This window comes from Macaca mulatta, chromosome 17 (assembly GCF_049350105.2).
Source record: "Macaca mulatta isolate MMU2019108-1 chromosome 17, T2T-MMU8v2.0, whole genome shotgun sequence".
NCBI lineage: Eukaryota > Metazoa > Chordata > Mammalia > Primates > Cercopithecidae > Macaca > Macaca mulatta.
Genome location: NC_133422.1, coordinates 12,615,263 through 12,642,632, shown reverse-complemented (window position 1 = coordinate 12,642,632; position 27,370 = coordinate 12,615,263). Strand labels below are relative to the sequence as shown.

At 42.7% G+C, this 27,370-nt stretch overlaps 1 protein-coding gene and 1 long non-coding RNA gene across 2 annotated transcripts in view; one reads left to right on the top strand and one right to left on the bottom strand.

Annotated features, from left to right (window-relative positions):
* The window catches only part of LOC144336270 (uncharacterized), a 100,877-nt gene that overhangs the window by 32,031 nt on the left and 41,476 nt on the right, over positions 1 to 27,370 (top strand). Inside the window, exon 4 of the long non-coding RNA XR_013407897.1 lies at positions 3,156 to 3,222. This is a non-coding gene — a long non-coding RNA (uncharacterized LOC144336270). The remainder of the gene's footprint in view (positions 1 to 3,155; positions 3,223 to 27,370) is intronic.
* LOC114673536 (uncharacterized) overlaps positions 1 to 27,370 on the bottom strand; it is a 159,129-nt gene that overhangs the window by 110,517 nt on the left and 21,242 nt on the right. The window lies entirely within an intron of this gene.

Sequence of the window (27,370 nt, the reverse complement as noted above, 5' to 3'; positions counted from 1 at the left end):
CCACCTCCCTCCCTCACGGCAGGGGAAACGGTCCATTTTTAAGACATTTGCCTGAGATGATCCCTTGAACATACTGCTGGTCTCTTAAAACTTGGCCCTAAAATCACTGAAAAAAATTATAGAAATGAAGGAAATCTGTGTGGAGTGGAAGGGAAGCTGGAGGCGCAGCATTGCCATTTCTAAGTAATTTGGGTTGGAAAGAGAGGAAGACATTGGAGGACGCTTTGTTTCTGGAAAACCGCTCAAATGGGCCATTTGGGTATGTAAATATCAAGCCAGGACCATAATTGGAGAAGAGGCTTTTGAGACACAGCTGTGGTTCTTGAGACTGAAAAGCTCTTTGTGCTCACAAAAAAATATTGTCTGCATGTAAAGTACACTTTCTACTCCATACATTGAGTTGCCTTTGGGGAAATTTTACTTCATTTTATATTTTAAGAATGGGTTCAGTCATTTTTATGCAGGAAAATTGCTGTTTGTTCTTGGGGTGATATGCATGCTTTGCTTAATCGGTGGCTGTCAGGGAATTGGGGATGAGGCTCAGAAGCTAAAGGAGATACTCTTGAGGAGTGAAATGAAAACTCAAGCACCAATCGTGCAGCTTCAGAAGTCTGGAAGGGGGCCACGCTCTGCGGGTCTGGTTGGACTATTCCTGCACCCCAGGAATGGCAGCTCTGAGAGCTTCAGAGAGAGACCCCTGGTGAGGACATGGGTGTTCTCACCAGAGACGTCATCATGACGGCCGACAGGGACGCTCAACAGCTTCCTGGACTGTGTCATGAACCAAAGGAGCCACAGCCTTGAGAGACAATCCCCTAGGCAAAGTCACTGGCATTATCACCAAGAACACACCAGCCAGTTCCAGAGCCGTGGATGTTGACTAGAAAGGGAGCCAGAAAGGGAGAGAAAGAACCCAAATTCTGGAATGCCAACTTGGACTCAATCACTCAGAAATAATTGGTATCATCTTTGAGGGATGTTAAGATCTTGCGGGCAAGAGGGTGGCCTAAGGTTATTATTTGTATTCCCAACCTGGTGAAACTTATGCCAGCTCTGTTGTCTTTGAAAAGGCATATCTATGCCCAGTTCTACTACTAATTGCATGTGGCTTTTGTTAAACTGCCTTAGATACTTGAGTTCCATTTTTCAGTTAGCCCCAGGTGATATTTGTCTACTTGTTCTGGACTAGACTGCCTTCAGTGAAGGAAATGAACTGTAGGGGTCTATTGCCTGGGAAACATAATTCAAAAGATGACATATGATAAAACAGAATGGCACATATGAGTAAGAAACCCGCGCAAGTGGAGAATAAAGGTAGAAACATTGTAGGAAACTATCTCAGCTAGATTCTCCCAGACACAGACTCTGAGACAAGGATTTGAGCGTAAGTATTTTGTTTGGAAGTCACAAGCAAAAATTGCAGAGAAGTAGAAAAGTGATAGAGAGAGGAAAAAGCAGCGAATAAAGTGTGCATATTAAACCAGCTGAAACAATGGGCAGCTACAGAGTAATCTCACAGGAAAACTCTAAGAAACTGCAAATTGCATGCCTCAAAGCTATCCTGCTCGACTGATGAAGGACCTGGGGTATTCACTTCTGTCTGCCTTTGGCTGAGGGCTGCTTCCAGAGAGCTGTTAACTCCCCAGTGTTTCCAGCTTGCTGGGCAAGCAGGCAGAGCAGCTTTCTGCACTTGCAGGAAAAGTTCTCCAGTGCAAAGAAGTAGATACTGGGAGTTGAAAGTCATCCAGAATGCAATGAAATGCTAGGATCCCAGATATGTGAGCAGGGCACTAAGAGAGGCTGTCACAGTCCAGCCCTTGTACCACTCAGATCCACTTGTGCCACTTTTTTTTTTTAAGGCAAGGTCACGGGGTCCTGCTTCAACACCAGGTTCCCAGACCTGTGTATTCTACCTATGAGAAAAATGTATACTAGTTACTGGTTTAAAATATTTATGCCATCTTGAAGAATGGTATCCCATCCTCTCTGGGTATCATCTCCAAGTTAACAAGTAATCTGCATGTTTAAGAAGCCATCCCAACATTCTATCAGGCCAGCAACTTCTGAATGATGTGGAATACAGTAGCACCAGTGGAGGGCAAAGTCATGTGTCCATTGTCACATTCCTTCACTGTAAAGTAGGTCATTTAGTCTGAGGTGGTATAGTGTGGGATCCCATGATGACAAATCAAAAAGACTGAGAACTTTTGTAAAATCATGCTAGCTGAAACACTGAAGGCAGGAAAGGAAACCCATACCTAGAGTTTGAAATCATCCCAGTAGGATGACTCAGCATGCCTTCCAGGATGGAAGAGTCCTAATGTAATCAACCTGCAACCAGGTAGCCGGTTGGTCTCCTAGCAGGTGATTCCATATCAAGGAATCTAGCTATTATCCTTGCTGACTGTCAGCACCAGTCTTGGCTGCTGACAGTTCAAACGGTCAGCAAGGATAGAAGCTAGATCAGCCTTGCAATGAATCCCATGTTCTTGGGCCCATGCATAGCCTCTGTCTCCACCTCCATTACTAAAATGTCCACAGCCTCATTACGCAAGAGCTAGGGTGACCAAGGAAAGGGTCTGCACTGATTTCCACTGAATGCATCGTCCTATTCCTTTGGTTGTTCTGTGCCTCCTGTGCAGAGGATGCTTCTCGTTGGCACTGATGAGAATAGAAAGGTCCTCACACTCCCCTAGATGTATCACACATGTCTTTTTTAGACATTTTGTTTCTGAGCTTCCAATCTTGCCTATCCTAAGCCTCTGGCTGAACAGCTAAGTCATTCAATGCTGCTTATTAATCTGAGTGTTTCCTTACCTCAGACTTCTCCCTCCACACAAAATTGATTGCCAGGCATGTTATTCTAAGCTCTGTCCACTGGGAGAATTTCCCATACCACTGTCTTTCAGAGCCATCACTGAGCAGAGCTATAATGTAGCAACATATCAATTGTACCAATTCATTGAGCTGACCCACCTGTGAACAAGGTCCAAGATTCACTGAGCTGACCCACTCGTGAACAAGGTCCAAGACTTTTCCTCCTTCATCAGCTGGTCTTAGGGAAGCACCAATGAGACCATAGTGCAGACACTGGTGCAAAAGAGATAGGTGTACACAGATATGGACCATTTATTCTTATAACTTGTGTTTTCCAGAGATGCCCAGGTCCCAAAGGTAGTATTTCCATGGTTTGATGGGTTGCTGCTGCACCTGTCTGATGTGGTAAGTCTAAAAATACCCAAGACATGATGGAAGACTCCAGCCACCTGCTGTCGCATGGTCAGTTGTTCAGTCTATACCAAGGCCCAGTAGCAAGCCAAAAACTGCTCCTCGAGTGCTGAATAGTTCCGTGATACAGATGGCAAGGTCTTGCTCTAGAACCCTAGGATTCTGCCCTGCAGCCCTCCCAGTGATATTTGTCAAAGACACCATAAAACATTCTGGTATGCCACAGCTACATCATAGAGCATCAGTTTGCCCCAGGCAACTGGATCACTATAATTTCACTAATCTGAGAGGCCCTTGGATTTGTGAGAGTTATTTCCTATTTTCTGATATATAGGTGTCCTAACAGGGCATCCAAAGTATTTGCCGCCTGCTCCTCCAGATTGAAATCAACATGTCCAAGATCGAAACACCAGTAGATTTGGTGTCTGGTTAGGGTTCATCCCTCATAGACAGCACATTCTCATTGCATCCTCACCTGGTGGAAGGGGCTAGCTAGTTCTCTGGGGTCTCTTCCAGAAAGGTACTAATTTCAATCATGAAGACCTGCCCTCATGACATAATCACCTCCCAAAGGCCCCACCTCCTTATATCATCACCTTGGGGGTTAGGATTTCAATATATGAATTTCAAGTTGGTACAAATATTCAGACAATAGCAAAAGCATAGGTCTGAGACATGATAAGGAATGTATCCTGCTGTCCATTACAAGTAAATGCAAACTGCTTCAGATCCTTCCTCTTGATAGGAATTGAAAAGCACACATTTGCCAGATTGATAGCTACATATTAAGCTACATATTAAGTGACACAGACTGGGCTAATTTGTTCAAGTAAAGATACAATATATACACAACTATAATTTGGAGCTACCACTTGATTAAATTCACAGTAGCCCATTGTCAGGCAGATGACTTGCATGGGGATAAAGTCAAGACAACCATCCCTGCAAATCTCTGGGGCAGGGGTTGGGGCTGTGGGGGATACTAATTTCTGCCATCCCACCAAAATCAGATTTTGTTTTTGACTTATTATCTTAGCTGGAGATGCGGGAAAGGGTGAGGGCCATCTCAGAGACCTCCACGTGGCCTTTCCTATGGGTCAGAGAATCACAAGTAGAATAACCAATTTGAGGCTTCTATCTACTAATATATCTATTTACATTATATACCTAAAGACCAGCGAAATGACCACAGGTGGGTCAGTAGACTCTGGACCAGTTGTGACATGGGCTTGAACTCTATCAATCAATGGACTTCCAAATGTTTCAAATCTGATGGCCAGGGGAAGGTGGATGGGGCTATGACATACTGGATTTCCTAGTGGTGTGGGTCTGCTCCCAGGGAAAATATTTGAGAAAACCCCTCATGTACAGGAAGCATATTGGGGCATGATCTTGGAAACAACACCTATCAGGGAATTAGAGAGCAGACCTGGGCAAGGAAAGAAGTTGAACCATAAAACAATTGCAAGAGAGGCCTCAGCAGACACCACAGAGAGCTCTGAAACTGGGAGGGTCTTTCATAGATGTCACCAATTGAGGCCACATGGTCTAGCCTTTGAAACATCACCTTGACCCAAGATTAACTGTGGGCTTCACTTCACCCAGGGTAGGGGTCAGCCAGCAGCCAGCACCCCTAGCAGCTAGGAAAATAAGCCCTTCCATCCCAGAGGGGGCATCTGGGTGACCAGCACAGACTCCACTATAGTGCAGCCCTTGTACTGCTTGTATTCACTTGATTTGTATAGTAAGTTTACCCACTCTGGGAATAGCTCCTTCAGGATTCTGAATGCTAACAGGACAAACTACAGCCCCAGCTGCTGCAGGTGGTCTCAGACCACAAGTGACATTCATGATTTCCTTCCTCTACCACCCATTCTACCTTTCCCTCACCCTAGACTAGCATGTCTGCTGTTCTAGTGACTTGCCTGGTGGAGTGAGCCAGAACTTCCTTCCTAAGAGATCTGAGTCCTAGTCACCATGCCTTCTCAGGCCATGGCCTCTTGCCACTGTCCTTATCCAATTACTATCAAATTGGGCAAAGTCTGCCAAATCCAGGTCCCAGAGCCCTTTCTCCTGTGGATCCCACTCAAAGCCAGAAGCTTTCCACATCCTTCAGTCAATGGGTCTGAGCATTACGCCCAAGTGCGGACTATGCTTTCTCCACACACCCAAAAGGCCAGTCAGGCATCGTGCTTCCTTTCTGCTAGTGGAAGGTACAAGAAGAAATAATTCGTTCTTTATTTTGGAGGAATATCCCGGCATGCCTCAGACCACTGGATGGACCTCAGACCACTAACATTTCATTGTCAAGGTGGCCTCTGAAACCTTACTGGGTTTATCTTTTACCCTCTGGAATGCATGTGTCTTATCAAGGCCTCCTACATACTTGCCACTTCTTGCTCGTCAGTTCAATTAACATAATTCCTCAGCATACTAGACCAATATAATGTTTTCTAGAATGTCCAGACAGCTGGGTCCCATGGGACTATATTATGACAGAGGGCATAAGTTAGCATAAAACCTAGAGAAAGACTGTAAATCCATACTGTTGTTTGTCACACATTAATGCAAACTGCTTCTGGTATTCTCTCCTGAAAGGGAGAGAAGACAACACATTTGCTAGACGAATGGCCATATGCCATGAGCCAGAGGCCATGTTCATCTACCATGGTAATGATACTACATCTAGCCCAGTAGCTGTAATTAGGGCTTCGACCTAGTTGAATTGGTGGGAGCCCACTCCTGGGATCCATATGGGATTGTAGGAGACAGTCAAGTGAGCAACATGTACACATGAGGGGATAATCACTTGTGCATCCTTTAGTTGTTTTTTTTTTTTAACTAATTTATTTATGTACTTGTTTTAGAGACAGGGTCTCACTCTGCTGCCCAGGCTGGAGTACAGTGATGTGATCATAGCTTGCTGCAGCCTTGAACTCCTGGACTCAAGTGATCTTCTTACCTTAGTCTCCTGAGTAGCTGGTACTACAGGTAACCTGCCACCATGCCCAGCTAATTTTTTAACTTTTTTTGTAGTTCACCATGTTGCCTAGGCTGGATTCAATCTCCTGGCCTCAAGTGATCCTCTCACCTCGGTCTCCCAACATGCTGGGATTACAGGTGTGAGCCACGAGGCCCTGCCCTTAGATCTTTAAGAGTGGCACTATCTCTACCATTCAACCCTGGATACAATATGATTTTTGTTTTACTATCTTTGGGGACAGAGTGAAGATTCAGTAGTTTCCACTGGGTCTTCCCCACTATATTAGCTTTTTCTTTGAGACGGAGTTTTGCTCTTGTCATCCAGGCTGGAGTGCAATGGTGCGATCTCAGCTCCCTGCAACCTCTGCCTCCCTGGTTCAAGCAATTCTCCTGCCTCAGCCTCCTGAGTAGCTGGCACTACAGGTGCCTGCCACCATGCTTGACTAATTTTTGTATTTTTAGTAGAGACAAGTTTTACCATGTTGCCCAGGCTGGTCTCGAACTCCTGACCTCAGGTGATCCACCCTCCTCAGCCTCCCAAAGTGCTGGGATTACAGGCGTGAGCCACCATGCCTGGCCTATATTAGCTTTTATAGCATAGTTCTGGGCTCAAGTGTGGGAATTCTTTAAATGACCAAGTATGTGGTAGTTTACATACTACCATACTACCATGTTTGAATGTGGACACACATTCAAATATGTGTCCAGAAACCAGAGAAGTGACCACCAGGAGGGAGCTTGGGTTTGATAAGAGAGCCGTGAAACAAATCTGAGCCACTATCCGGCCTCCATGGGTCCCCACTCTCACAGGGTGTCCACAATGATGCTTCAGTTGCAGGTACCAGTGACTCAAAACCTGTGTCCAACAGTCCTTGAAACAGCTGGTTATTCACCTTTCCATGGTGTACAATTACCCAAGTAAATGGCCATAGGTCCCTGGGGGAAGGAGCGAGAGACTCATCATATATACTTGCTGTGGTGTGGCAGGGTTCTTCCTCCTCCTGGAGACCCAGTGTCTCCTTCAGTCAGTGGGCTCTAGGCCTGAAAACTGGTTCCAATGAGGAAATAGGGCAAGGGATTACGCTAATTTATTGGGGCAGCTGCCTTTAGCCTCATGGTAATTTATCCTTGATTTCTTTAACTTGCTTCAGTTGAACAATACCCTTGTTGGCAGCCCATCTCTCTTGCCCATAGGACACCATGTTCCATTACTCATCTCTATAGCTCAGCATCTCATGCCCACAAGGCAGCTTTCAACTTTGATGCTCATTAAGAACGTAGTGCCATCTGGCCTCTGTTATTCAGGGTCTTATCCACATTACCATCAAGGAGACCAGTTATTTAATAGAGTTGCCTACCATCAGCCTGGGCGGTGGCCCTCACCCATGCATTACCTGTCTCTTTGGTAAACATGGTGTCCTCTGGGATTGGCTGGTGGGTTTTTCACCCTTGGGTAGCATGTTAACTGTATCCTGCCCACTTTTCTACACCTTTTAGTCTTAACTGTATCCTGCCCACTTTTCTACACCTTTTAGGACTTCTTCCACTGTCTGCCACAGCAATTCTGACATTTCTACTTCACTTTGTTTGCGCCATCGCTTTTTCCAAGCTTCCACCACGAGCCATACTAGTACCATGTCAGGGTGTTAAGTCCTTATCCCTAGAGAATGCTAACATATCAATAAATTTTCCCTTTCCAAGTGTGTGTTCTGCTACCCTTGAACCATTCCTCAGAATCTAGTGCCACATAGACTTTCTCAGCTCCTGCCAGTAAATGTGGAGAACCTGTGGCTCCTTCAGTGAGTGCCTTTCCTCCCTAAACAGAACCAATTCTTATGGAGCCAGATTGGCTTGACACTTGAACCCATTATTCATCTGACAGCCTGGAGAGGAGATGGAAATAGATCCTGAGAGAAGTATACGTTGTATTGCAAGGCAGAGGCCTCTTCACTATGTTTAAGCAAGAAAGGTGCTAGCCTTTATCACGGTTGAGTGGCTACTTCTACAGGCCCAGAAAGTTCAGGGAGATGTGGAATTCACTATTCTCACAGGAGACATGCATGTCTTTAGAATGTCTTTTTTTTTTTTTTTCAATAGAATGTCTTGCTCTGTTGCCCAGGCCAGAGTGCAATGGCGCGATCTTGGCTCACTGCAACCTCTGCCTCCCAGGTTCAAGTGATACTCCTGCCTAAGCCTCCTGAGTAGCTGAGATTACAGGCGCCCACCATCACACTGAGCTAATTTTTGTATTTTATTAGAGACGGGGTTTCACCATGTTGGCCAGGCTGCTCTCGAACTCCTGACCTCGTGATCCACCTGCCTCAGCCTCCCAAAATGCTAGAATTACAGGCATGAGCCCCCACACCTGGCCTCTACATTTCTGATAAATTGTGTTTCTCATGGAATTCGTCCAGTTCTTTTTAAGTTATCATGTTTATTGCATAGAGTTTCATAACATTTCCCTTAATATTCTTTAATGGCTATAGGATCTGAGATAATATTGCCTCTTTCATTCCTATTTCTGAATGAATATATATTTATCATTATGCAATGTCTCTTCATCTCTGATGATACTTCTTACCTTCAAATCCACTCTAATTTTAATTTTATGCTTACCATTGTGTGGTATATCTTTTTCCATCCCTTTACATTCAATCTCTGTGTCTTTATATTTAAAGTGCATCTTTTGTAGATAGCATATATTTGAACCTTATTTTTAATATAGTCTGACAATATCTTTCCTTAACTGAAATGACTGGCTATTTACATTTAATATAATTATTGATAGGGTTGGTTTTGAGTCCATGATCTTGCTCTTTGTTTCCTCTTTGGCTGTGTGGTTTTTGTTCCTCTGATCTTTCTTTCATATTTTATCATAGGTTAATTGCCTATTTTTAGTATTTCATTTTAATTCCTCTTTTTTTTAGATACACCTTTTGATTGCTCTGGAGATTATAATATTCATCCTTAATTTAGCTCAGTTTAGAGTTAAAATTTTACCATTTCACATGGAAATGTAAAAATTTACAACTTACAAGTAGGAAGACAGTCCCCATATACTCCCATTCTTTGTGCTATTATTTTTATATGTTTTACTTCTACATATTTTATAAACTGCATAATATAATATCCTTTTTGTTTTAAACGCTGAGTTGTCTTTTTAAAAATTTAAGAGAAAAAAATAGTCTTCATATTCCCACATGTAATTTCCAGTTTAGGTTTTCTTCATTCCTTCCCATAAATCCAAATTCCTCTCTGATTGCACTTTACTTCAGTCTGCAAACCTTCCTGTAACATTTCTTATGCACGTATGCTGGAGATGAATTCTCTCAGCTTTTACTTGAACTGCTTTTCACATAATATTTTTAAAATATTGTCATTAGGTATAAAAGTCCATGCTGACAGTTTTTTTTTAATTTCAGTTATACTCTAACATACTTAAATTTGGCATGGTTTTAAAAAAAAAAAAAATCCCAATTGGGGTCTACTAAGCTTCTTGGATCTATAGGTTGAGTTTTTCACTAAATTTTAGAACTTTTCAGCCATTAATTCTTCAAATATTCCTCAAATATTTTTTTCTTACCCATTTTCTCTCTTTTCTACTCCTGGAGCCCCCATTACATGCATGTTAGATCACTTAATATTATCTCCTGATTCACTGAGACTCTGTGTCTTCCTTTCAATCCCTTTTCTTTATGTTCTTAAGATTAAATAATTTTTATGGATACATCTTTAAATATACCAACACTTTATTCTGCAGTCTCCAGTCAGCTATTGATCCCACACAGTTAATTTTTATTTCAGATATTTTTCTTATAATACTATAAGATCTTTCTTCTGGTTTCCATTTCTCTACAAAGATTCTCCATCTGTTCAGTTATTACAACTATCTTTTCCTTTAATCCTTGAAGAGAGCTATAATAGCTGCTTTAAAGTCCTTGTCTGTTCATTTCAACATCTATGTTATCTCAACAATATGTTTAAATGAACTATTTTCATTTCTTTACTATGGGTTACATCTTCCTGTTTATTCACATGTTCAGTAATTTTTATTGTAAACTAGACACTGTAATAGAATATTATATGGAATCTGTATTATGTCATTTTCTGTTAAAAGGTGGTGAATTTTTTTCTGGTATGAAGTTAAATAACTGTTGGCTTCTTTTATCTTGTCAGGTTCAGTTTAATTCTGTTAAGTTGTACCTTAGGCAATTCAGGCTGCTGTAAAAAATCACCATAGTCTGAGTGGCTTCAATAGCAAACATTTATTTCTCATGGTTCTGGAGGATGCGATATGCAAAACCAGGGCACCAGCAGGTCCAGTGACTGATGAGGGCACTGTTTCTGGTTTTCAGACAGCCATCTTATTTGTACACTCACATGGCCAAGATAGAGATTCTCTTTCTCATGTTTCTTTCTATAAGGCACTACTCCCATTCATGTGGGCCCTACCTTTATGAGTTAATTACCTCCTAAAGTCCCCACCTCCTAATACGATCACACTGGGGGTAGGATTTCAACATATGAATTTGGGTGGGAGAGGGAACACAAATGTTTAGTCTATAACAGGATAGGTCTAGCTTGGTTTTACCCTTAGTCCTAAGTCATAATCTTACGTCAGGGTATGGTTCTTAATCAATGTGTGGCCTCTCTTGAGTCTCCACTTATTGCCTGAGACACTCAGTATTGCCTCCCCTCTCTGGCTTAGCTAGAGTTTCCATGCCTCCCAACACTGTAGCACATTGAGTATCTCTCTCTCTCTCTCTCTCTCTCTCAGATATACAGTAGCTCTCAATTTGACTTGTGGAGTCTTGCTATGTGTGTTATATACCAGCTCTTAGCCACAGACCTATAGTGAATTCCACACAGAATTTCAAAGTTTCCACCCTACACACTTCCCTTTGTTGGTACCCTAGTCACCAATTTCAGCTGCTTTAAAAACCAATTCCAGTATCTGCCACCCTGGTCAGAAAGACTGCTGCTGTGCTTGGGTTCTACCTCCCTGAAGCATAGTATGGAAAGTGCTCCCAGTTAGAGAACTAGGATGAATGTAGGGCTCACCACATGTATTCCCCTACTCTCAGGGATCACTCTTTACCTTTGTCCAGTGCCTGGAGGTAATTGCCTTGTATATTTTGTCTAGTTTTATCACTGTTTATGGTGAAGAATAAGTCTCATACAAATTACTCTGTGTGACAAGAAAATCAAATCTCCTGTTTTGCATGTATTTAATTTTTAAATATTTACAGTATGATGAAATGGATATTATCATACTTACTTTACAGATGAGAAAATTGGTTATCATAAATCACAAATAACTTGTCCCAGATCACACAACTAATAAGTGGTAGAGTCATAATTTAACTCTAGATCTCTCTGATGGCCAAAGCCTTGGATTTACCACTATATCAAATTTCTTGGTAAGGCCCTGATGAAGTAGTGGTGTTTACACTCCCTTTTAGAAGAATGTGAAGATCTGTCTTTATTCTTCATGCTCAGGTCTTCACGAATTTTCCCTTAGGTAATTAGAATTTATTTTTAAAGAGAAACAGTTTACTATAAAGGGTCAGATATAAATAAGTTATTTTAAAGCAGCAACAGCTTCCTGTGGGACGAATAGAAATATCAGAGAGCTTCCATGGGGAATTCCCAAAGCATTTTTGGCTGATAGTTAAACTGTTAAAGCAAGGGTAATGGCTGGAATGTAAAAGATCCAAAGTTGAGAGATGATGAGCAGGAAGCGAACTCAGATGGGAACCCTAAAAGTACACGGAGAAAGATGAATGAAATAAAATTGGAATCCCAGAGGAGGAGTAGGAAAGTACAAAGGGAAGTGAGAGAGAATTCTAGAAGGGTCAATAAAGTGAAGGCAGCTGGATTGTTAGCCTTAGTGAAGCTGTGACCACAAGTCCAGCAGAGCCAGAGGCTGAAGGTCTTTGAGAAGGGTACGAGGGCCTTCAGTTGTGATCTCTGCAGCAAAAGAACCATCACCCCCTTGTGGTGATAGGACTCCTCCTTGCATCCCAAAGCCAAACCATCTTGGTCAGGGCTGAATTAATGTATTATTCTTTCTTTCTTTTTTTTTTTTTTTTTCAGAGACAGAGTCTTACTCTATCACCTTGGCTGGAGTACAGTGGCGTGATCATGGCATACTGCAGCCTCAAATTCCTGGGCGCCTCGAGGCATTCTCCTGCCTCAGCCCCCTGAGTAGCTGGGTGTACAGGCATTAACTACCACGCTGGAGTGTTTTCTTGTTTTGTTTTGTTTTGTTTTGTTTTAGAGATGGGGGTCTCACTATGTTGCACAGGCTTGTCTCCATCTTCTGGCCTCAAGCACTTCATCTGCCTCAGACTCCCAAAGTGTTGGGATTGCAGACATGAGCAACCATGCCTGGCCTATTATTCTTTCTATAGCACATATGGTCTACACCAGTGGTTTTCAATCCTACTGCACGTTAGACTAATATAAGGAGTTTCCTAAAGCCCTCATTCATGGGTCTTACTCCGGACAAATTAAATCAGAATCTCTAGGGGCATGGCCCCAATACTAATCACATTTTAAAAGCCCTCTAGGAGATCCTAATATATCTTCAAGGTTGAGTCAACCCCTATGCAAAATTATCAGGAAGAACCCCCTTGCCTGAACATTTACTCTTATATTGAAAATATGGCTGCTCTGTTGAGAACACCAAGTTAGACAAGAAATCAGCTCAATCAATTTCAAAGAGAACATGATGTGTCTTCACCTAGACACCTGTTGTATCAGGGTTATCTAGAGGGACAGAACTAATAAGGTATATATATAGGGGAGTTTATTATTAACTTACACGGTCCCACAGTAGGCTGTCTGCAAGCTGAGGAGAAGGAGAGCCAGTCTAAGTCTCAAAACTGAAGAACTTGGAGTCCAATGTTCGAGGGCAGGAAGCATCCAACATGGGAGAAAGATGTAGGCTGGGAGGCTACGCCAGTCTCACATTTTCACATTTTTCTTCCTGCTTTATATTCGCCGGTGGCTGATTAGATTATGCCCACCAGAATAAGGGTGTATCTGCCTTCCCCAGTCCACTGACTCAAATGTTAATCTCTTTTGGCAACACCCACCCAGACACACCCAGGATCAATACTTTGTATCCTTCAATCCAATCAAGTTGACACTCAGTACTAACCATTACAACTGTCAAAAGCTATGAAAATATCCCCTTCACCATTGTGGAAAATATATTTTAAAAAATAAGGCCTGGTTTCTGCTTTTATGATTGAAAAAGTGAGACATCAGTAGACAAGCAACAAAAAGATGTATGACAGATGTACGTTACAGCAGTCTCCACTATTACACCATATCTGTGCTTCTGAAAAACCTGGGGTTCTGCACAAGTACACACTAGAAATAACAGACCCTGGGGGGAGAGGGTTGGGTGAAAATCATTCAAGAAGTATATAACTTTGCATCTACACCACTTACAAAAAGAGTAAACATTCTAACAAAATTAGGAGCATAGTTAAGACCCTCCCAGCATTTGCGCCCAGAATTAGCCAGTTAATCCTGTGCAGTGTTCAACCCTGGGATACCATGATCTCCTTCAAGATGTAGATTCTGGATGCCATTTGCTTCTTACAGAAATCTTGTTTTTTATAGTTAAACATCTGATCTGGACTGTGGCTTTCTTTAACAACCCATTGTCTTAACACATGGGTAAATGTCTTTGCAACTTCTTCATCAACACAGCTTCACTGAACACCTAAAGGTAGAAAGAATAGTGGTGACTGAGGTCACCAAATGATAAGGTTTGGCTGTGTCTCCACCCAAATCTCATCTTGAATTGTAGTTCCCATAATCCCCACACATCCTGGGACTGATCAGATGGAGATAACTGAATGGGCAGTTCCCCCATTCTGTTCTCATGATAGTGAGTTAGTTCTCAAAAGATTTAATGGTTTTGTAAGGGACTTTCCCCTTCGCTGGGCACTGATTTTTCTATCCCCTGCCACTATGTGAAGAAGGACATGTTTGCTTCCCCTTCTACCATGATTGTAAGTTTCCTGAGGCCTCCTCAGCCATGCTGAACTGTGAGTCAATTAAGCCTCTTTCCTTTATAAATTACCCAGCATTGGGCATGTCTTTATTGGCAGCATTAGAACAGACTAATACACCAAACTAGCCACTAGTTGCACTAAAGCAAGGCACTTCTATAGATTTTTGACTGTTTCCTTAATGTCTTCATATATTGCTCTCTAATTATGAGAAGGCATGCTCTTCATTTCTGGAAAACATTAACATACTGAGAAAAGTCACAGGGAACTATCACAATTTCTCAGTTACACTGAAATTACTTCCTACTTCCAGTAACACTTGAAGAAATTCACATAAAAGAAACCAGTGTAGAGCAGGATGGACTATATCAACAAAATTCTCTGAGTCCTAAAGTGGAAGCAATGGCTTCCATCAGGAAACCAAAAAGACTTCAGGGAAGAAGTGCCATCTCATTCAACCTTGAAGAATGAACAGCAATTCAACAGCTGCATTTAAGTGGAAGGCCTACCACAAAGAACAGGAGAGAAGGGAGGGGAGCCAGCAGTGAGCCCGGTAACAGACTGAGGCCAGAGAGAAGAGAGACGTGAAGAGTATGTGGAGGCTTGAACTTTATCCTGTGTGACATGTGGAGTTTTTCACAATTTGGGGACAGAGAGTGACATGATTGAAATATAACAGCAGCAGACAGAATTGACCAGAGAGGAGACAGAATAGAAAAATGGAGAATTCTCAGGAAGGCATTACCAATTGTTCTGATAGTAGCCTGCTTAGGCAAGGCAAGATGTCAAGACTCACCCCTTCACTTACACCCAATTTCCAGTGGAGCTCAAATGATCTGCACATGAACTTGAACTTGACACAGTGCTGCTTGTGCAGGCTAAAAGGAACCATCCAGCAACCTGACATTCACTCTCCTCTCCTACGGCCCAGAAATACCAGATTGCAGTCTGAGTGGAAAATCCATTTTCTCAGTGACAGTCCATAAAATATAAATACTATATATCCACACTCTGCATAATGCCCCGCATGGCCAGTCCTGAGCCTCTGGCACAGAGCACACTCTGGAATGCAGGAGTGCTGGAAGAACAGCAGGCACTTGCTTGGGGACCCACCAGTCCCCTTCAAGAACAAGGATTGCTAACTGTTCCACTTCACATTTTGCCAGTACCCACCTGTACACTTAGTATCACATTTCACCAACTCTAGAAGGCACCCTCTCAGAAATATGATCCAGTGACCTGGGATCAAAGGACCATCACTCAGCAAGTGGTCACCAACTAACTTCCAGGTTCTACCCTGAATATGAAAGATGGAAAGATCTGCTTATTGCTGCCCTCAAAGAGCTCCTGGCCTAGGGCGGGAAACAAATCTACAAACATAATTATCACCCAGTGTTATCCATATTATGCTGCTGGTGCATGCCAAGAGCTCACAAGGAGAGAATGGTTAATCTGTGTGAATGATGGAAGCCTGCAGAGGATGGGATAGACGTTACCTCGGAAGGTGAGAGCAGGAGTCTGCACGCAAAGCAGGGACCCTTTCCAGAGCAAAAGCTCAGAGGCAAAGGAGAGGATCCAGAGGCTGGAAGCAGGGAGAGGCTTTCCTTTGACTGATTTACTTGAGAGGAAGGCAAGAGATGAGATAAGCAGGTAGATGAAGATAATGAAGCCATGTGTATTGATCTTCTAGGGTTGCTGCGATGAAGTACCATAAACAGAGTGGCTTAAGTAACAGAAATGTGTTGTCTCACAGTCTGGAAGCTAGAAATTCAAGATCAAAGTGTCGGCAGGATCATAATTTCTTGGAGGGCTCCAGGAGTGATTCCTTCCTTGCCTCTTCTTAGTTTCTGATGATTGTCAGCGATTCTTGGCCTTCCTTGGCTTGTAGACGTACCACTCCAATCTCTCCCTTTGTCTCCACGTTGCCTTCTTTCCTGTATGTCTGTCTCTGTCCAAATTTCTCTTTGTTTGTTACTGTTTGTTTCTCAGAGACAGTAGCTCACTCTGTTGCTCAGACTGGAGTGCAGTGGTGCGATCATAGCTCACTGCAGCCTCAAACTCCTGGGCTCAAGTAATTCTCCCAGTTCAGCCTCCCATGGAACTGGAATTACAGGTATATGCCTCTGATTTATTTTTTATAGAGACTGGGTCTCACTACATTGCCCAACTAGTCCCAAACTCCTGAGCTAAAGTGATCCTCTCACCTCAGCCTCTCAAAGTGCTGGGATTACAGATATGAACCACCATGCCCAGCCTCCCTTTTCTTATCAGGACAACAATTGTTGGACTAAAGCCCACTCTAATCCTCTATGACCTTGTTTTCATTTGATTAAATCTGCAAAGACTATTTCTAAATAAGGTCTCATTTGCAGATACTGGGCATTAGGTCTTCAGCTTATCTTTTTGGGGGCACAATTTAACCCATAACACTCTGTTAAGAAATTTAGACTTAATTCCACAAGTGTAGGGAAATGGAAGAGGTTTTCCATAGGAGATTAATATGCCTATTTAGATTTTCCCATTAGAAAGACCACAATGATGTGAATGAGCAAGACGGATGGAAGGGGAGGGTGATAGACTTGAGGCAAGAGAACCACCTAAAAGATGAGGTGGTCATTCAGGTGAAAAGGTTTTAGGAGGTGGTTTCACTTATGCAGCAGAGAGGAAAAAGTGCTGTATGAGAACAGTGATAATGGAGTCAGAGAGGAACGAAGGATATGAGAGGTACAAAAGAAGCCAAACCAACTAACCTGGTAACTGACTTGGAAGTAGGGGGTAAAAGAGAGGAGGCAAGGTTGACACTAGGCTTCTAACTTGGATGACTGGGCATATGTCACTAATCAAGGGAACAAACACAAAGCAGACAGGCTTGGAGAAGCTAGTAAGTTTGGTTTTGAACATGTGGAGTCTGAGGTTTCTGTGCGATCACCATGTGGATATGCCCAGTAGACAGGAGTGCAGGTCAGAAGCCCACGATAGTGTAAGAGCTGGAGATGTGCATTGGGAGCTGCCAATATGCACAAAGCTCTGGGATTATAGGCATAACTATGATAATTCAATCAGGAGAATAAGTGGGATGAAAAGGAAAGTGATATGCAGGGAGATCCCTGGCCAACACTGAGTTTAAGAAATAAGCTGAGGAATAAGAGTACATAAAGTAGGCAGAGAAGGAATAATCAAATTGTTAAGAGGTGATCCAAGAAAGAGAAAGGAATCACAGAACCAAAGTAATACTGGGTTTAATCAACTGGCCCTTAGCATCTCACTCCATGCTATGTTATTCTGTATTACAGAGGCTGAAAGACTAAAAGCTGTACTTTCAGACTCCCTTGCAGCTAGATTCTATGTAACTTAGGTTCTACCAATAAGATATACCTGGCAGGTGGATGGGAGACAAAGGCCTTCCTTCAGGCCTGAAGCTGGCCAACAGACAAGCTCTAATATATGCCAGTGTGGCAGAGGCCAGATTCTCCTGTCTAGGTACTGGCTTTGCAGGCCTGGGTGTCTGTGAAGGTGGCAGTGATGACAGCAGCAATTTTCTTGCTCTGATTGCACCTGCAGTGGTAACTCTGAAGCTCTATCCTGGCAGTGGTAGCCCTACTTCTGGTCCTGCAGCTCTCCCAGTGGCTTTGCAAGCACATGGTTCCCTGTATATCTATGACAGACAACTTGAGGCAAGAAAGCCACCTAGAGAGTGAGGTGGTCATTCAGGTGAAAAGGTTTTAGGAGGTGGTTTCACTTATCCAGTGGAGAGGCAAAACTACTAGATGGTATTTCTGAAGAAGAGTAACTATAGAAGTAGGTTTCTACAGCTTGCACTGCCTTCTGATGGACACAGCAAAGTGGAATGCTGGAAGGAAGGAGGAAATCTATGCTATTCTCTCTATGCCATGAGAGTCCAGTATGACAAGAACTGGGAAATCCCAGAAGCCCCTACTGAATTTGATGACAAAGTGGTCAGTGACAAAGTGGTCAGTGACAGTGATTTCCATAGATTGGTGAAGGCAAGATCTCAACTGTTGCAGGATGGGTAAATCAAGTAGAGGATAAGGTAGCAGAAACAAGAACTGAAGCTTTTAAGATGCTTGACTGCAATGAAGGCTAGTTGGAAGGAGGTATACGACTGAGGAAATGTTCAGGACAGTTGAGAGGTGTGCCTGATTATATGATGAGGGGCAGAAGTCTCTGATAAAGGCAAGTGTTCATTCACTGAAATAATGGAATCTGCTGGAAGATGAGTTAGAGAAATAGACTCAAGGCTGCTTCTAGAACAATACCCAAACCATTCTGCAGAATTAGCCTGCTGAGGAAACCACCATCAAGGTCACCATTAACCACCAGCCACCAGAAACTCAGCCTTCCTGTCCCTGACTGTCACCAGCACAGAGGCTTTTCCAGATGTTATCAGGGCAGTCCTGGAGAAATAGCTGAGAAGGCAACACAGCTGAAAAAGCTCATTATTTTCTTAAGCAGTAGGTAGCTGAGAAGGCTCAGTATTGTTTCTTAAACAGTCTGTTTTAGTCCCTTAATCTTTAGCTATGCTCATTTACAAAGACTCCAGATGGACGAGGAGCTTCAGGACCCTTCACCATTCTCAGAGGAAGAGAAGGACTGCTCAAAACCAGAGCAACCCAGAACCAGCGACTCCTGTGACCTTCAGATCATTAACAGGTCATTATCATATTAAAACCCCCACATCCAGAAGAACATGGCCGCCATTTCCTGAAAATGCGCCCTAAGGAGAATCATGCTCATGATCTGCGCCTGCGCGTCTAAAGTTCCTCCCCGCACGTACAAAACTCCTTAAAATTCCCCAGCTCCCCACAGCTCCGGGAGGGGGAGGTGTCTTGGGAGCGAGTGCTCACTCCTCCTTCTCTAGCCAGAGAATAAATCCTGCTTGCCTTATTTTCCGAATCGGATGTTCTTTCTTTTCAACCACTAAAAAGCGAGGAAAGAACTCGGTTTAGCGATGACAAAGAGACGAGGCAGCCTGCCTAGGAGGAAGGAGCTGAAGATACAGGAGAGGATCACGCTCCAGGAGATGACGGATGAGGGCAGGGCGGTCTGAACCACAGGTGGAGTAACTAGCCTTGGCTGGTAGGAGAGACAGCTTTCATTTGATAAGCCAGGAAGAGGAGGCATGATAATAATAATAGTGATCATAACAGCAACGACAAAAAGGCAGAGGAGCCGCAGCAGTGAGAGTCTATTTGGTAATGTCCAGATTATACATTAAATATACAGTTAAATTAGTTGCTCTCAGTTGGTGTTTCTAGTGATTGATTTGCCCTTTCCACGAGTCGCTGAGGTATAATTTGGGCAGAACCTTACATGCTGAACCCAGTCTCTGGATGAAACTGCACCTGCCTGACACCTAAATTGGCATGTCACTATGAGCCGGGAAAAAGGGTGAAAGCTATCAGGCTTTTTTAAATGAGGAAGGCCAGGTCTCAGAACCCCGAATTTGTTCTAATGACCCTTCTCTGATCAGAATCCCGCTGAGGGGCAGTGACAAGCAAGGGGTGGGTCTCGGGATTCTCCCTGTGCCCTGGGAAGAAGCTGCAGGCTGTGTTTAGAGCAGAGTCGCTGAAGGGCATTTCTGCTCCCAGACCCACAGTGCCAGGGGCACCCTCCTAGGGGCCAAGGGCTGGCTCTACTCTAAAGAGCAGATACTGTGGTTGTGGGTCCTTTCTATTGAAAAACACAAACAAAAACTCAATGGGCCCAGCGCCCTCTATAAATAACTCCTTACAGAAATCCTAGCTTCTACCCAAGACGTCCCACAGAGAGGGCCCCCTTCCTGCAGAATCTGCTGCAGGCCTCTCCCCAGGCCTGGCCCGCACCTTTCAAAGCTCTGCTCTGCCAGCCTGACCCAGCTCACTAGGGCAATCCAGAGGAGCCCAGTGTCTGCCTTCACGGGACAACCAAGTCACTTGGGCTTTTTTTTAAAGTTATTATAGATTTATTAGTGAAAAATAACAAAAATGCCACCGTCTTGTAATTCTCAGCAATGGCTCAGGCCTAATTTTCTTTCTTTCTTTCTTTCTTTTTTCTGAGACAGAGTGTCGCTCTGCCGCCCAGGCTGGAGTGCAATGGCACAATTTGGCTCACCGCAACCTCCACCTCCCAGGTTCAAGCGATTATCCTGCCTCAGCCTCCCTAGTAGCTGGATTACAGGTATGCAGTAGCATGCCCAGCTAATTTTTGTATTTTTAGTAGAGACGGGGTTTTGCCATGTTGGCCAGGCTGGTCTCGAACTCCTGACCTAAGGTGATCCGCCCACCTCGGCCTCCCAAAGTGCTTGGATTACAGGCGTGAGCCACTGCGCCCAGCCTAATTTTCATCACAAATTGTTTTCCTGGAGCTTTGGAAAATGAGTCACGTGAAGACTGGGTTATTGATTCACGTGAACGCTAGAAACTGTTCATGCCATTGTTCCTCAAGGAGTCTTGATTGCTTCTGCAGAGAGAAAGGTGTATTAAAATGGCCGTGGGGGGGACACGCTTGACTTTGACCCCTGACGGTCAGCACGGCATCCTCACAGGCAAGGTACGGAAGGAGAATGATGCCTCGGCAGAAGGAGCCCGACCCAAGGGCACAAAAATGAAAGAGAATCTCATTTGGAATTACCAAGGTCACCAACATCAACAAATAACTCCCAGCTGCCTCCCACTCTTTTCAAAATCTCATCTAGTTTTTCTTAAGCTTTGATGAAAAAGTTGTCTCCCTAGCAGCTCTGCATGACTGATGGGCAAACCTCATCCTTTATACCTGCAGCGGAATAAAATTGGCTCTCCTCGACAAAAGACAGCCTGGGGTGTGGGCAGACCCTTGTCTTGCCACCCCTCCCCGTGTTCTGGAGGGGCACACAGGCTGGCACAGAGTCTGATGTGAAAAATTGCTCAAAGTAATTGCTGAATTGAATTTGAATAAGTTCCACCATTTTCTTCTAAAGTCACCAAAGATGGTCCAATTCAAAGACAAACCTCGAGACTCCAGGACTCCTAAGCTAGTGCTCCCAAACACTGCTGCTCAAATTGTGGCCCACAGACCTGATGCTTCCCCTGGGACTTCATTAGACATCCAACAGCTCAGGTACCATCCCAGACCTTGAAAACCAGAAATCCCACTTCTAACAAGAGCCCCAGGTGGTCTGCAGCCATTCAAAGTGCAAGAAGAAGTACTTTAGGAAGGCTACCCTCGACCTCCGGGGCACAGGTCCACAGCCTCAGCATTGGGTCACTTCCTTGGTGTCTACACGGCACTGCCTTCCTCAGCTCAGGCTGCCGTGAGCAAATACCACAGACTGGGCGGTTTCAACAATAGGAATGTATTTTCTGATGGCTCTGGAGGCTGGAAGTCCAAGAGCAAGCTGCAGCAGGATTGCTTTCTTCTGAGACTCCGCCCCTTAGCTTGTGGCGGCCTCCTCTGGCTACCATTCACCTGGGCTTTCCTCTGGGCATGCACCTATGGTGTCTCTGTGTGTCCAAATCTCTTCATCAGGAAACCAGTCAGACTGGATCAAGGACCCCACTAAGAGCCTCATTTTAACTTCATCACCTCTTTAAGGCCCTATCTCCAAATACAGTTACATTCTGAGGTACTGAGGGTTGAGGCTTCCATATGTGAATTTAGGGGGAGACATGCCCATAACAAGCATTTACCACACCAGATACTGTGCTAGACCTGAGGTTACAACCATGACAGAGACAAATGTGGGCCCTGCCCTCATGTGGCCTGTAACTCCTCACTGGCCATGACTGCTCCTCGTCTTGGCTGCCCTGACCATGGCGTCCAACTGGCCTCTCACTCATTGTTATTTCCTGCAGGTCTGACGGGCCTGAGCGGTCTACACCAACCACTTCCCCAGCCCAGAGGAGAAACAGCTAGTCCCCTCACTCCTTGGCCAGGGAGAGTGTGTAAGCCTGTGTAGACATCACGCAAGAGGAAGATCTCCTCCCCTATGAACAATGGCTTTCCCAGCTTTCCAGCTTGGCCAATTCTGTCCTACAAAGCCAAGCGTAGACCAGGTTGAGTCTTGCTTATCATATCCACGTGCCCAGCACACACCTGGTGTTCACTTATTCATGCATCTCGCACTCCTGAGCACCAACTCTGGCCAGGCCCTGAGGGTGAACAAAGCCAAGCCCCTGCCTCCTGAAGCTTACACACTATTAGAGAGTCATTAATAAAAAACCCATGTGCTCTCACACATTTACCCAACAGATATTACCCAGAATCTACCCTGTGCCGGGCACGATTCCAGTCACTGAAGACACAGTGGAGAAGAAAACCAAACCTCTGCCCTCAGAGCTTATGTTCTAGAAGGATGTAAATGTGCCTGCTGGTTCATAAAGGAAAAAGCCCAGTGCCACAAGAGCACCTAATGAGAATCTGACTCCCTCAGGAGTCAGGAAAGGCTTCCCTGGAGAAGTAAGCATCTTCCTATCTGCCCCCCGCCTGGTTTTTTTTTTTTTTTTTGACATTTTAAAATAACTTTTATTTTTGAATAGTTTTAGATTTATTTTAAAAGATACAAAGATCATAATAGAGGGTTCCCATACACCCCACACCCAGTATCTCTATTGCTACCATTAACTTATACATTTATTATAATCAATAAAACATATTGATACATCATTAACTAGCTAAAGTTCATGCTCTACTACATCATATTGAGGCCATGTAATGGCAACATGAGTCATGACTGTTGATGTTGACCTCATCAGCTGGTTGAGGTAGTGTCCATCAGCCTCCTTCACTGTAAAGTTACTCTTTCCCCACCTTTCCAAACTGTATTTTTTGGAAGGAGGTCACTCTGGGAATCCCACACTTAAAAACTTAAAGAGTGTGAGGAGTTACACTCCACCTTCTTGAGGGTGAAATAGCTACACAAATTACTTGGAAGTTGTCTGCACGGGAGATATATCTATTCTCTCTCCTCAGCATTTAACTATATAAATATTTATTCACTATGGACTCATGGATATCTATTTTATGCTTTGGGTTATACATTGATTTTGTTGCTCAAGTTGTCCCAGCTTTGGTTATTGGGAACTCTTTCAGTCACCTCCTGTAGTACCTTGACACCTTCACCCACCCACCATTGGGAGATTCCTTTTTTTTTTCTTTACTTTCTACCCCAGTCACAGAATCAACTGTTTCTCCAAAGAACCCTGGTTCTTTTACTGGTGAATGCTAGTGGAAACCAAGACCTGGACTGCAGTCCTTCACTGCATCGTTCCTTCTGTTCATACTATGGATTCAGCTACACATACATTACTGTCCTTTAGCATAACTGCCTAATTGACTATGAAATTTATTTTACTTGTTTTTTTCCCTTGATGAGAAGAATAAACATCTTTTTGATAATTTTAGAAGCTACTTATTTAGTTGGAAAGAACAGTGAAACTATGAAAATGAACCTCCTATACTAGTCTGGAAGTTTCAGATCTTAATATAGTCAATTAAAATAGATGGTTTTGTACATAAAAGTATGCGTAGGTCACTTAGAAAGATATGAAAATGAATAATAACTTCAAACTCCATGAAAGATTTTATAACCAAAAGAGGAAAAATGTTGAAGTTGTTTTAGATTTCAATTAAATGATGACATTTGGAAAAGGGGGAAGAAAAAGAAAGAAAGAAGGAAGGGAAGGAGGGAAGGAGGGAAGGAGGGAAGGAGGGAAGGGAGGAAGGGAGGAAGGGAGGAAGGGAGGAAGGGAGGAAGGGAGGAAGGAAGGAAGGAAGGAAGGAAGGAAGGAAGGAAGGAAGGAAGGAAGGAAGGAAGGAACCAAGCAAGACCGGAGGCTAGCTATGCTCATTGCTACTGGGGTGTCATTGTTTCTAGGTCTTCCCAGATGACACAGCAAGCGGGGGATGCGTGTGTTCATAATAACCCTTGCTTATACACACAACTATAACTATTTCTATATGTATCCATTTGTACCTATATTAAGCTAAACATGAGTTTATAATTGTGTCTCTAACTCTAATCCTACACCACAAAAATCCTTCTAGCCTTCCCTATGTTTCCCTAACTTTTTATTTTAAAAATTACAAGCCTACAGAGAAGTCGAAAAAATAGTACAATGAACAGGAAGAATATAGGATATACTATTCACCTAGATTCATCAACTATTTTCCTATGTTTGGTTTGCTAAAAGAGAGAATTTTTTTTCTTTTGGCTGAAATATTTGAAAATAAGTTGTAGATCCCATGACGGTTTACCCTTAACACTTCAGCATGTATTTAATAAGAACAAATGCACTCTCCTACATAACCTCTATTCCACTAACATCCCTGAGAAAATCAGCAATCATTCTATAATATCATCTACTATAAAGTTCATATTCAAATCTCCCCAATTTTCCTAAATATTTTTATTTGTTATACTCATATCTGAGATACTCATATACTTACATGAGGATATAGAGTTCATGTTCAAATTTCTGATTGTCCTAAATATTTTGTATCTCCTTGGATTTTGTTTGTTTGTTTTATAATCCAATGCGAGTGCACATTTGCATTGGGTTAAATCATTTTAATCTCTTTTAATCACTTGAGTCTTTAGTCTCCCGTCTTTTTTGTTGTTGTTACTTTATTTTTCATAACATTGACTCTTTTGAAGAGTTCAGCCAGTTATCTTGTAAAAAATCTCATATCCTAGATTTACCTAATATTTCATTATTATTCAATTCAGGTTAAACATTTTTGGCAAGAGGACTTCATTGGTGAAGTTATGTCCTTCTTATTCATCTCAATGGGAGGCACACCATATCAGGCTGTCTCTATTAGGAAGGCTAAATGAAATCACTTGGTTAAGTTGGTGTCTACCAAGCCTCTCCGTGTAGCAACATATCTTTCTCTGGTAATATGAGATGGTCTGTGGGGAGATACCTGCAGACAATGTATAGCGTTGTATATATGTGTGTGTGTATATATATGAATTCATAATTATGACTCCAACTATAATCCTATACCACAGAAACCCTTCTTGCCTTCCCTATTTTTCCGTAATTTTTTATTTTGAAAACTTACAAACAGGGATATATATATATTTTTTTTTCTCAGTAACCTTTCCCCATATATATATATATGTTATATATGTTTATATATATATATATGTTTCCCCCAATATATATATATGTTTCTCAATAACCTTTCCCCCGCAATGGTTTCAGCATCCATTGAGGATCCATAGGTTGAATCAATGACTACTATATCAGCAGTTGCAGAATGGTCTTTGACTAATTCTATCATTCCTTAGAATTAATTCAATTATTCATATATCATTAGCTGGTCCTCTTCTAGGAAGTAAACTCTGAGGTAAAAGCTAAAAGATCAGTAGGTGACATGTGCCTGCAGTCCCAGCTACTCAGGAGGCTGGGAAGAGAGTATTATGTAAGCCCAGGAGTTTGAAAACAGCCTGGGCGACATAGCAAGACTCCATCTCTTTAAAAAAAAAAAAAAAATTAAAGATGGGTAGGCCTTGACCAAGTAGATGGTCAAGAAGTGATGCATATGCAAAAGCTAATGCACTTGCAAGAGAAAAATGGTGAATTTGAAAGACTGGGGAAAAAAGACCAGTGTGCTGCCATGCAAGAAGCAAAGAGTGGTATGTAAAAATGAGGCTGGAGTCCTAGGCAACAGAGCTTGTGGGGTCTCCTAAGCCATATTAGGACATTTGATCATTATATTAAGAGCAATCGTGAACCATTACATACTTTTGAGCACTAGCGTAACCTGATCACATTTGAATTTTTTAAATATTATTCTGTCTGGAGGGTGGAGAACTAATTTGAGTGAATGAGGAAAGAGGAGAAATCAATTAGGAAGCCACTGTAGTAATCCATGCAAGAGGTAAGGTAGCTTGAAGTGTAGTAAAAGAATTAAGAGACAACCAAGAAAGCAAGTTAACAGGCTGGATAATGAATTACATATGAGAGGAGAGAGAATGATTTCATGGAAGCCCAGGGAAGAGGTTGTTGAAGAAGTGGGGGTGTCAACTGGGTTGAACGCTATTGAAAGCCAGTAAGATGAAAATAAAGAAGTTCTGTTGGATTTAATGATGCGGTGATCTTAATGAGAGCTGTTCAGGTTGATTAAAGAGGACTGGCTCATGAATAAGAGGTAAGAAAATGGAGATTTCAGTGTAAGTCTTTCTTTGAAAAAGTTTGGCTTTTAAGAAACTTTCAAGTTTCTCTGTAAAGAAAGAGAAGCAGTTGGAATGAATGTGGAATCAAGGCACTGATGGGAAAGTGTTTAGTAAATATTTGTGCAATTCCAGAAATAAATCTGTAAAAAGAGAGAACCTGAGTAATAGCACTTTGTGTAACTATAAAACAACAAATATAAATGCACTGGTTTGCTCTTAACGTTGGGAAGACAATGCAGAACAATCTGTTACCAAAGTGGAGAAACAGAGTCCTACTGTTTGCTGGTGAATCACACACAGAGTCAAGAAAGCATTTTGAGCAATAGAGTAACCTGGTCATGTTTGAATTTTTAAAATGTTATTAATTAATTAATTTAATATTTAAAATATTTAGATAATATTTAAAATTATACACAGCAGCTCTTTCCTGCATGCACAAGTTCCCTCCAGGACATTTTTGCATTCATTCCTGCAGAGTCCTAGCTATATCTCCAATCTAGGACCAGATTTTATGGAAAAAAAAAATTGGTTTGGCTGCTGGGTAGTGGTAGTTTGGTTTAGACTACATGGGTAGTGTCAATTCACTACCCAAAACTTGGATGAAACGTGGTCTTGTGGTTATGGATGTGGGGGAAGCAGGGTCTCTTTTTCTCTACTCAAAGACAAACTAGCTTCCTTTATCTTTCTGTGCCAGTGCACAGATTTTCCTACTCAAACCTTTTGCTGAGGGTATAGCCATTTAAGCATCTGGATTAAAGGAAGGGTTTGGCTCATTTGAAGCTCTTTTTCATCAGCTCATGGCCTCAAGTCCTGTCGCCAAATGGACATTAAAATCCAAGTTCCTGGACTACAGAGACTGACGGCCTTCTTTGCCCTCCGCTTTCCTAACCCAGGTAATAAACAAGAGCTTACCATTCTGGTTTTCAGTCTTCTCTGTTTCTAAAACCAAGAGATTTCTTCTCTTTCACAAAAA